Below are 11,858 nucleotides of genomic sequence, written 5' to 3' on the forward strand. Positions count from 1 at the left end.
TAGTAAAATAGATCATTAGCTAGACTAATAAAGAAGAAAAAAAGAGAAGATTCAAATAAACACAATGATAAATGATAAGGTGGATATTGCTACTGACCCCACAGAAATACAAATAACGATCAGAGAATATTATAAACACCTCTATGCATATAAACTAGAAAATCTAGATGAACTGAATGAAATCCTGGACACACATACTCTCCCAAGACTAAACCAGGAAGAAATTGAATCCCTGAACAGATGAATAACAAGTTCTGAAATTGCAGCAGTAATAAATAGTCTACCAACCAAAAAAAGCCCTGGACCAGGATTCACAGCCAAATTCTGCCAGATGTCCAAAGAAGAGCTGGTACATCTGGGAAAATTCAGCTGTGAATTTGTCTGGTCCTGGATTTCTTTTTTCATTCCTACTGAAATTATTCCAAAAGTTTGAAAAGGAGGGACTCCTCCCTAATTCATTCTATGAGGCCAGCATCATTCTGATGCCAAAATCTGGCAGAGATACAACCAAAAAAGAAAACTTTAGGCCAGTATTTTTGATGAACATCAGTGCAAAAATTCTCAACAAAATACTGGCAAACTAAAGCCAGCAGCTTATCCACCATGATCAAGCAGGCTTCATCCCCAGGATGCAAGGTTGGTTCAACATATGCAAATCAATAAATGTGATTCACCACATAAACAGAACTAAAGACAAAAGCTACATGATTATCTCAATAGATGCAGAAAAGGCTTTTGATAAAATTCAACATCCCTTCATGTTATAAACTCTCAATAAACTAGATATTGAAAGAATATACCTCAAAATAATAAGAGCCTTATATGACAGCCCACAGCCAATATTATACTGAGTGGGCAAAAGCTGGAAGTATTCCCCTTGAAAACTGGAATAAGACAAGGATTCCCTCTCTTACCACTCGTATTCAACATAGTATTGGAAGTTCTGGCCAGGGCAATTAGACAAGAGAAAGAAAGGCCATTGAAATAAGAATAGAGGAAGTCAAACTATTTTTGTTTGCCAATGACATGATCCTATATCCAGCAAATCCCATTGTCTCAGCCCTAAAACTTCTTAAGCTAACAAGCAACATCAGCAAAGTCTCAGGATGCAAAATCCATATGCAAAAATTGCTAGCATTCCTATACACCAACAATAGGCAAACTGAGAGCCAAATCCTGAATAAACTGCCATTCACAATTGCCACAAAAACAATAAGATACCTAGGAATACAGCTAACAAGAGAAGTGAAAGACCTCTTCAAGGAGAACTACAAACCACTGCTCAAAGAACTCAGAGATGACACAAACAAATGGAAAAACATTCCATGATCATGGATATGGAGAATCAATATCATGAAAATGGCCATACTGCCCAAAGCAATTTATAGATTCAATGCTATCCTCATTAAATTGCCATTGACATTCTTCACAAAACCAGAAAAACAACTATTTTAAAATTCATATGGAATCAAAAAAGAGCCCAAATAACCAAGGCAATACTAAGCAAAAAGAACAAAGCTGGAGGCATCACATTACTTGACTTCAAACTATGCTACAGGGCTACAGTAAACAAAACAGCATGGTACTGATACAAGAACGGACACACAGACCAATGGAACAGAATACAGAACCCAGAAATAAAAGCACACACCTACAATTATCTAATCTTTGACAAACCTGACAAAAACAAGCAATGGGAAAAGGATTCTCTATTTAATAAATGGTGCTGGGAAAACTGGCTAGCCATATGCAGAAAATTAAAACCGGACCCCTTCCTTACACTGTATACAAAAGTTAACTCAAGATGGATTAAAGACTTAAATGTAAAACCCAAAACTATAAAAACCCTATAAGAAAACCTAGGCAATACCATTCTATACATAAGAATGGGCAAATGTTTCATGACAAAGACACAAAAAGCAATTGCAATAAAAGCAAAAATTGAAAAATGAGATCTAATTAAACTAAAGAGCTTCTGCACAGCAAAAGAAACTATCAACAGAGTAAACAGACAGCCCACAAAATGGGAGAAAGTTTTTTGCAATCGATGCATCTGACAAAGGTCTAATATAGTCATCATCTATAAGCAACTTAAACAAATTTACAAGAAAAAAAACAACTCCATTTAAAAGTGGGCAAAGGACGTGAACAGACACTTTCATGGGGCCAAAAATCATATTGAAAAAAGCTTAACATCACTGATTATTAGAGAAATGCAAATCAAAACCACAATTAGATACCATTTCACACCAGTCACAATGGGTATTATTAAAAAGTCAAAAAATTAAAGATGGTGGTGATGTTGTGGAGAAAAGGGAACACTTTTACACTGTTGGTGGGAGTATAAATTAGTTCAACCATTGTGGAAGACAATGTGGGGATTCCTTAAAGACCTGAAAACAGAAATACCATTTGACCCAGCAATTCCATTACTGGGTATATACCCAAAGAAATATAAATCATTCTATTGTAAAGACACATGCATGCCTATGTTCAGTGCAGAACTATTCACAGTAGCAAAGACATGTAATCAACCTAAATGCCCATTGATGATAGACTAGACTTAAAAAATGTGGTACATATACATGATGAAGTACTATGCAGTCATAAAAAGAAATGAGATCATGTCCTTTTCAGGGACATGGATGGAACTGGAGGCCATTATCCTTAGCAAACTACCCACAGGAACAGAAAACCAAATACTGCATATTCTCACTTATAAGTGGGAGCTAAATGATGAGAACACATGAATACATAGAGGGGAACAACACACACAGGGTCCTATCAAAGGGTGGAGGGTAGGAGGAGGGAGAGAATCAGGAAAAATAATTAATGACTACTAGGGTTAATACCTGGGTGATGAAATAATGTGTACAACAAACACCCATGACACACGTTTACCTATGTAACAAACCTGAATATCCTGCACACGTGCCCCTGAATAAATAAATAAACCCTTTGAACATTATTTGCTTAGAGAGAACTTGAAAGAAATTTGTGAAAATTGTGTAAGGTTTTTTGTTTTTTGTTTTCTGGTTTTTTTTTTTTGAGATGGAGTTTCGCACTTGTTGCCCAGGCTGGAGTGCAATGGCGCAATCTCAGCTCACTGCAACCTCTGCCTCCCAGGTTCAAGTGATTCTCCTGCCTCAGCCTCCTGAGTACCTGGGATTACAGGCATGTGCCATCGCACCTGGCTAATTTTGTATTTTTAGTAGAGATGGGGTTCCTCCATGTTGGTCAGGCTGGTCTCAAACTCCCAACCTCAGGTGATCCACTTGCCTCAGCCTCCCAAAGTGCTGGGATTACACGCATGAGCCACCATGCCCAGCTGAAAATTGTGTAAGTTTTTTAAAGATCATTTACCTTGATTAGAAGAAACACATAAAAGCATTTCAGAATATTCTGTTTTTAAATAAAAATTCAAAAGTGAAAAAAAGAAAACTATAAAACACTGATGCAAGAAGTTGAAGAGGACACCAAAAAATGGAAAGGTATTCCATCTTCGTGGATTGGAAGAATCAATATTTTTAAAATGTCCATACTACACATAACAATCTACAGATTCAATGCAATCCCTATCAAAATACCAAAGACATTCATCACAGCAATAGAACAAAATGATCTCAAAATTTATATAGAACAAAAGACCCAGAGTAGCCAAAACTACCCTGAGCAAAAAGAACAAAACTGGAGAAATCATACTGCCTGACTTCAAATTATGTTCCAGAGCTATAGTAACCAAAACAGCATGTAGTGGCATAAAAACAGGTACATAGGCCAAAGGAACAGAATAGAGAATCCAGAAATAAACCCACACATCCACAGTAAACTCATTTTTGACAAAGGTGCCAAGAACATATGTTGAGGAAAGGATAGTCCCTTCAATAAATGGTGCTGGGAAAACTGGATATCCATATGTAGAAGAATGAATCTAGACCCCTATTTCTCACCATATACAAAAATGAAATCAAACTGGATTAAAGACAAATCTAAGACCTCAAACTATGAAACTACTAAAAGAAAACATTGGGGAAACTCTTCAGGGCATTGAACTGGGCAAAGATTTCTTGAGTAATACCCCATAAGCATAGGCAACCAAAGCAAAAATGGACAAATGAGATCACATCAAGTTAAAAGTCTTGGCCGGGCATGGTGGCTCACGCCTGTAATCCCAGCACTTTGGGAGGCTGAGGCAGGCAAATCACGAGGTCAGGAGATTGAGACCATCCTGGCTAACATGGTGAAACCCCATCTCTACTAAAAATACAAAAAAAAAAATTAGCTGGGTGTGGTGGCACATGCCTGTAGTCCCAGCTACTCAGGAGGCTGAGGCAGGAGAATTGCTTGAACCCAGGAGGCAGAGGTTGCAATGAGCCAATATGCACCACTGCACTCCAGCCTAGGTGACAGAGTGAGACTCCATTTCAAAAAGAAAAAAAAATATTTTGCACAGCAAAGGAAACAATTAACAAAGAAGAGACAACCACAGAATGGGAGAATATTTGCAAACTACCCATTTGACAAGAAACTAATAGCCAGAATATAGGTTACTATAGCTCTGTAGCATAATTTGAAGTCAGTTAATGTGATTCCTCCAGTTTTGAACAACTTAATAGGGAAAAAATGTAATGATCCAATTAAGAATGGGCAAAAGATCTGAATAGACATTTCTCAAAAGAAGACATACAAATGGCAAACAGGTATATGAAAAAGTGCTCAACATCATTAATCATCAGAGAAATGCACACCAAAACTACAATGAGATAGCATCTCTCTCCAGTTAAAATGGCTTTTATCCAAAGGACAGAGAATAACAAATCCTGGTGAAAATGTGGAGAAAAGGGAACCCTTGTACACTGTTGATGGTAATGTAAATTAGTACAACCACTGTCTAGAACAGTTTGGAGGTTCCTCAAAAAAACTAAAAATGGAGCTACAATAAGATCCAGCAATCCCACTGCCAGCTACGTACCCTAAAGAAAGGAAATCAGGATATCAAAGAGATGCCTGTAATCTCATGATTATTGCAGCAGTATTCACAATAGCCAAGATTTGGAAGCAACCTAAGTGTCCATCAACAGACAAATGGATAAAGAAAATGCAGCACATATACACAGTGGAGTACTGTTCAGCCATAAAAAAGAATGAGATCCTGTCATTTGCAACAACATAGGTGGAACTGGAGGTCATTATGTTAAGTAAAATAAGCCAGCATGTTCTCACTCATTCGTAGGAACTAAAAATTGAAAGAATTGCACTCGTGGAGATAAAAAATAGAACGATGGTTACCAGAGGCTAGGAAGGATAGTGGGGTGGGGAGAGAAAGTAGGATGGTTAATGGGCACAAAAATATAGTTGGATAGAATGAATAATATCCAGGATTTGATAGCACAACAAAGCAACTACAGTTGACAATAATTTATTGTACATTTAAACATAATGAAAAGAGTATAATTGTTCATAACACAAAGAAATAATAAATGCTTAAGGTGATGAAAACCCCATTTACACTAATGTGATTATTACACATTGTATACCTGTATTAAAATATCTCATATACCCCATAAATATATACACCTACTATGTACCCATAAAAATAAAAAAAGTAATTGTTTAAAAAGGATGTTGTTTGAAAGATGCTGGACACCCTTAAAAGAAATGATGAATGCCTACCACAGCCTCCATGTTTTTAATAAACAAGCTTATTCTATACTTTTTTATTTTGCATTTCAGATATTGTCTAGGCACTCTTCACTGTTGAAGTTACATCATAACTTCCCTGAATACCCCCACAGAATTTTCACTCATCCACTTATACATAGCTACACCATATGTATTAGTCTATTCTCATGCTGCCAATAAAGACATACCCGAGGCTGGGTAATTTACACAGGAAATAAGTTTAATTGACTCACAGTTCCACATGGTTGCATTGGGTAAATACGCTCATTCCAAATAGGAGAAATTGGCCAAAATGAAGGGGCTAAAGGTCACATGGGAGTCTGAAATCTAGCAGGGCAGTCAGATCTTAAAGCTTCAAAATGATTTCCTTTGACCCATATCTCAAATCCAGGTCATGCTGATGCAAGATGTGGACTCTCCTGGCCTTGGGCAGCTCCACTTCTGTGGCTTTGCAGGGTACACTCCCCCGCTTCTGGCTGTCTTCACAGGCTGGCATTGAGTGTCTGTGGCTTTTCCAGGCACATGGTGCAAGCTGTTGATGGATCTACCATTCTGGTACCTGGAGGACAGAGAGCCCCTTCTCACAGCTCTAGTAGGCAGTGCCCCAGTGGGGACTCTGTGTGGGGACTCCAACCCCACATTTCCCTTCTGCACTGCCTCAGCAGAGGTTCTCCAGGAGGCCCCATCCCTGCAGCAAACTTCTGTGTGCCCACAGGCTCAACATCATATGAAAGCTGTCAAGGCTGGACTTGCATTCTCCGAATCCATTGGCCCAAGTTGTACCATCATAGCTAGCCACAGCTGGAGTGGATGGGATGCAGGGGGAGCTGGACCCAGCCCACAAAACCACTTTTTCCTCCTAGGCCTCCCAGCTTGTGATGGGAAAGACTGCAGTGAAGACCTCTGATATGCCCTGCAGACATTTTCCCCATTGTCTTAGTGATTAACATTTGGCTCCTCATTACTTATGCAAATTTCTGCAGCCAGCTTGAATTTCTCCTCAGAAAATGGGTTTTGCTTTTCTATGGCATAGTCAGGCTGCAAATGTTCTGAACTTTTATGCTCTGCTTCCCTTTTAAATATAAGTTCCAATTCCAAGCCATATCTTTGTGAATACGTAAAACTGAATGCTTTTATCAGTACCCAAGTCAATTCTTGAACACTTCACTGCTTAGAAATTTCTTTGGCCAGGTACCCTAAATCATCTCTCTCAAGTTAAAAGTTCCATAAATCTCTGGCTCATGTCTGTAATCCCAGCTCTTTAGGAGGCCGAGATGGGCAGATCATGAGGTCAAGAGATCAAGATCATCCTGGCCAACATGGTGAAACCCCATCTCTACTAAGAATACAAAAATTAGCTGGGCGTGGTGGTGCATGCCTGTAGTCCCAGCTACTTGGGAGGCTGAGGCAGGAGAATCGCTTGAATCCAGGAGGTGAAGGTTGCAATGAGCTGAGATCGTGGTACTGCACTACTGCCTGGCACAGAGTGAGACTCAGTCTCAAAAAAAAAAAACAAGTTCCACAAATCTCTAGGGCAGGGGAAAAGTGCTGCCAGTCTCTTTGCTATACATAGCAAAAGTCACCTTTGTTCCAGTTTCCAATGAGTTCCTCATCTCCATATGAGACCACCTCAGCCTGGACTTTATTGCCCATATCACTATCAGCATTTTGGTCAAAGCCATTCAACAAGTCTCTAGGAAGTTCCAAACTTTCCCACATCTTCCTGTCTTCTTCTGTGCCCTCCAGACTGTTCCAACCTCTGCTTGTTACCCAGTTCCAAAGTCACCTCTACATTTCTGGGTATCTTTACAGCAGCACCCCACTCCTGGTACCAATTTACTGTATTAGTCCATTATCATGCTGCTAATAAAGACATACCTGAGACTAGGTAATTTATAAAGGAAAGAGGTTTAATCGACTCACAATTTCACATGGCTGGGGAGGCCTCATAATCATAGAAGAAGGCAAAGGAGGAGCAAAGTCACATCTTGCATGGCAGCAGGCAAAGAGCTTGTGTAGGGGAACTCCTCTTTATAAAACTATCAGAACTCATGAGACTTATTCACTATCACAAGAACAGCATGGGAAAGACCTGCCCCCATGATTCAATTACATCCTACTTGGTCCCTCCCATGACACATGAAAATTATGGGAGTTACAATTCAAGATGAGATTTGAGTAGGGACACAGCCAAACCACATCACCATATTTTCAGATAGATTACTATTGTGGCTTACATTATTTTGTCTATGCAAAAATTATTTATCTGAGCCAAGTACTCTGTTAATTATATTCCTTTCTTGTATAATGTTATATGTTCCCTGGAATTAATAACCATCTTATTTTTTCCCATTTGATAGTTTTAATTAATGCATTCTAAATTTTATTAAAGAATTATAATCTCCACTCAAAACATCAAACATATTGAAGATTATGTCAATTTTACACATATTACTTCCTCCTTTCCTCCTGGAGGTTCTGTCCTCCTCTTCAGTCTGGGCCAGTTACATTCAAGGATGCAACACAGCTGTTGCCTTGGGAATCTTCTTTTGCTGTCATCCAGGGAATTCCCTTTGACTCTCTTGAGTGAGGTCCCTGTTCCTTGGATTCCATATCTTGCCCTTTCTTAGTTTACTCTTTACTTAATGAACACATCCTCCTTTAGCTTTCTGAGAAATGATGTATAGAATGTAAATTTGCTGGGATCTTGCTTGCCTGAAACTGTCCTTATTCTAACTTCACACTTTATTAGTTGTTAGGGTACAGATTAGAGGTTGGAAACAATCTTCTCTGAGAACTTTGAAGACATTGCTCCATTGTTCTGCAGTTTAACTTGCTTTAAGAAGTCTGACAATATTCTGATTTTCAATCCTTTGTATGTGAGTTTTTTAAAAAATCAGGATGCTTCTAGGGTCTGCATGTTTGCAGTGTTCCAAAATTTCATGATGATGTACTTCTGCATGAGTCTACTTTAATGTGGGATGCTGAGTAGTTCGTGGGGTTCATTCAGTCTGGAAATATGTCCTTTCATTCTGAAAAATATTAGATTATTTATTTGACAATTTCCCCCTCCATTTGCTCTGGTCTTTTTCTGGTATTGATATTATTCAAATGATAGACATGTAGACCTTATGTTTTCTCTGTTATTTTACATCTTCTTCTTGTTTTTGTTTCTTTTGTTTCTTGTCTACATTTTTAAGACATTTTCTTAATCCTTTCCATAGAACATTTAAATTTTTGTTTCTTGCATCACATTTTAAAATGTCTAAGGCCTTTATTTTGTTTTTCAAATATTGACTTTTTATAACTTTTTGTGTGTATGTCATGGATGTAACACCTTTTCTTATTTCCCTGATGATAGTTTTTTTTCTTCTACTTCCTACGTGATTTGTTTTGTTCATGTTACCTTTTTCTTTCTTTTGGCCTTTCTGATGTTAAAAGTTTTTCTGAAATCTCTTGTCATTCTTATTTTGGCTCATATTAAGAAAGAAGCCAAGCCAGGTGCAGTGGCATGCACCTATAATCCTAGCCACTTGCCTGGTTGAGGTGGGAGGATCACTTGAGCCCAGGATCACTTGAGACTGAAGGAAACAGAGATAGTACCAGTGAGATCCTCATTTCTGAAATAATGATTTTTAAAAATAACAACAATAAGGAGAGAGAAGCCTTACAGTTGTGTCTGTGTGAGAAAATAGGGCTTATTAAAGACTGGGCTTCACTGAAGAATAATTGACTCCCGTTTCATTGAAGGACTCCCCAACTGTCTACATTTTGTTTGGTTTTGTTTTGTTTTGCTTTGCTTTGCTCTTGGGCTGATCATTTTCTTTTTAGAGAAATCCACCAATCTCCTGCCTTTAAATATGGCTGCCAGAATTCTAAAACTGAGCTATGGAAGAGATCGTTTAGAATAGAGACTTTCAGCTACTTTCCCTGTTTTTGGTATGGTATTCTTATTCTCCTCTCTACCTAATGCCCTAAGTCCAGAGTTCTCTGGCTTGACATCTCCAGAGAGTAAACCTCTAATTTTCTGCCAAGGTCAGAAAGAGAAAGTTGCCTGACTGGGGGTGGTGCTACAGAAAGGATCTGGGAAATAAACCGTGTCCCAAATAGATTTTAAATCAATCCTCTTGTTTTCTTCTCTACTTGTGTCCCTTACATTCTGAAGTACCCGGTGCTTTCGACTTCCAAGATTGTTTTTGGAAATCCCTGACTTTCACCCTCGTGGGCTTCTATTTCAGCTTCTTCTGATCTGCAAAGGCAATTAACATGCATCAGCTTTCCAGCAGTCAAAATTATATTGTTGTTGTCCTCTCTTATGTTTTCTCTCTCTCTCTATCTCTCTGTCTCTTTCTGTCTCTTAAATGTGTGTGTGTACACACAGCCTTTACTGACACTGTAGTGGAGTTTCAGAAGGGAAGAGTAGGTAAAGTATGTTTCAGTCTGCCATGTTTCCATTTTAACCAGAAGTCCTTTGTTTTCTATTCTATCTTAAAATCTTGTCAACATTTACTCTGTAGTAAAGCAAATAGAACTGAAGTTATGTTTTTCATAATTTACATGGCTGATTTTATCTACTTTGAACAAATCAGATCTTCAGTAGTAACTAAATTATTTTTCTCTTGCACACTTGATTATTATCTTGAGACTTCTGGTGGATCATGCCCTCATGTCCATTGTCCTCCAATCTCAATTCAACATTTATAGCTGAGTAAACATTCTCCTCTTGGTAAGCACAGTTGTTAATTGTGTAAGCTACACATGCTTATTTTAGAAAGTTTTTAAAACATGGAAAAACACAAGTAGAAATTTTAAAATGCATAAATTCTACCTGTTTTTAAAAGTAATATTTAAAACTCATTCTTCTTCTCTTATGTCTCACTAGGCTCATTCCAACTGCCTAACATATCTCTGTAAGAACTATCAACATTTTGGTCTGTAGGTTTCAAGAAATCTTTATGTTTTTACCCATGTATGCAAGGTTAGATTGCTTTCTCCCAAAACAGAATCATGTTATACATATAGATATAAAACTTGCTTTTTTTTTTTACATAATAATATATCAGCGTTTTCTAGGTGAAAGGGTAGAACCTAACCCCCATCTCCTGAGTGTGGGCTGAACATTGTGACTCACTTCTAATGGACAGAATGTGGCAGAAGTTATAGTGTGTGACTTCTGAGACTAGATCATAAAAGACATTGTGGCTCAATCCTTGCTTTCTCTCCCAGATCACTCACTCTTGGGGGAGCCAACTTCCATGTCGTGAGACCATTCAAGCAGCCGTAAGGAAAGGCCAACATAGCAAGGAATGGAGGCTTCCTGTTAATAGCCAGTGAAGAACTGTGGCCCTTTGCCAATGTATATGTGAGTGAGCCATCTTGGAAGTGGGTCCTTGGGCCTCCTTCAAGCCTACAGATGACTGTAGCCCTTACTGACACGTTGACTGTAATCTCATGAGAGACCCTGAGCCATAACCACCCACATAAGCTGCTCCCTGACACCTAACCCATAGAAACTGTGACATAATAAAAGGTGTTACAAGCTACTGTGTTTTGGAGTAATTTGTTACACAGCAGAAAATAACTGATACAGATTTGATACCCCAAAATAGGTGCTGTCATAATAAATACATAAAACTGTGGACGTGTCTTTGGAACTGGATGTGGGCAAAAGCTGTAAAGGCTTTAAGGGAGAGTATTAGAAAAAGCCTAATGAAACTGTTAATAGAAGCGTGATGGCTATAGGAAGGCTAAAGGTAAAAGCTAAAAGAAAAGTAAGAAAAAGTTTATTGGAACCTGAAGAAAAGGGATCCTTAGGATATAGTGGCAGAAATTTTGCAATACTATTACTTGTGGTAATGTGGAAAGTAGAAAATATACCCAATGAACTGAGTGATCTTCCCAAGGAGATAGCCAGGCAAAGTGCTGAATATTTCACCTGGTTTCTTCTTGATACTGAATGTGAGAGGAAGGAGATAAACTAAAAGAAGAATTGCTAAATGTGAGAAGCCATTACTTGATAGTTTTGAAAATCTCCACCATCTCTAGATGGCAAACAAACCTAAAATAAAGTCATGGCTTCCCAGCAAAAATCAAATTCAGGGCACTGATGGAAAGATATGTTCCAGAGATGAAGATGAGAGTGTGGCTGCAAAATACTTTGTTTACAACCTCAGAAA

Source organism: Gorilla gorilla, chromosome 9 (assembly GCF_029281585.2).
Source record: "Gorilla gorilla gorilla isolate KB3781 chromosome 9, NHGRI_mGorGor1-v2.1_pri, whole genome shotgun sequence".
NCBI classification, from domain to species: Eukaryota; Metazoa; Chordata; class Mammalia; order Primates; family Hominidae; genus Gorilla; species Gorilla gorilla.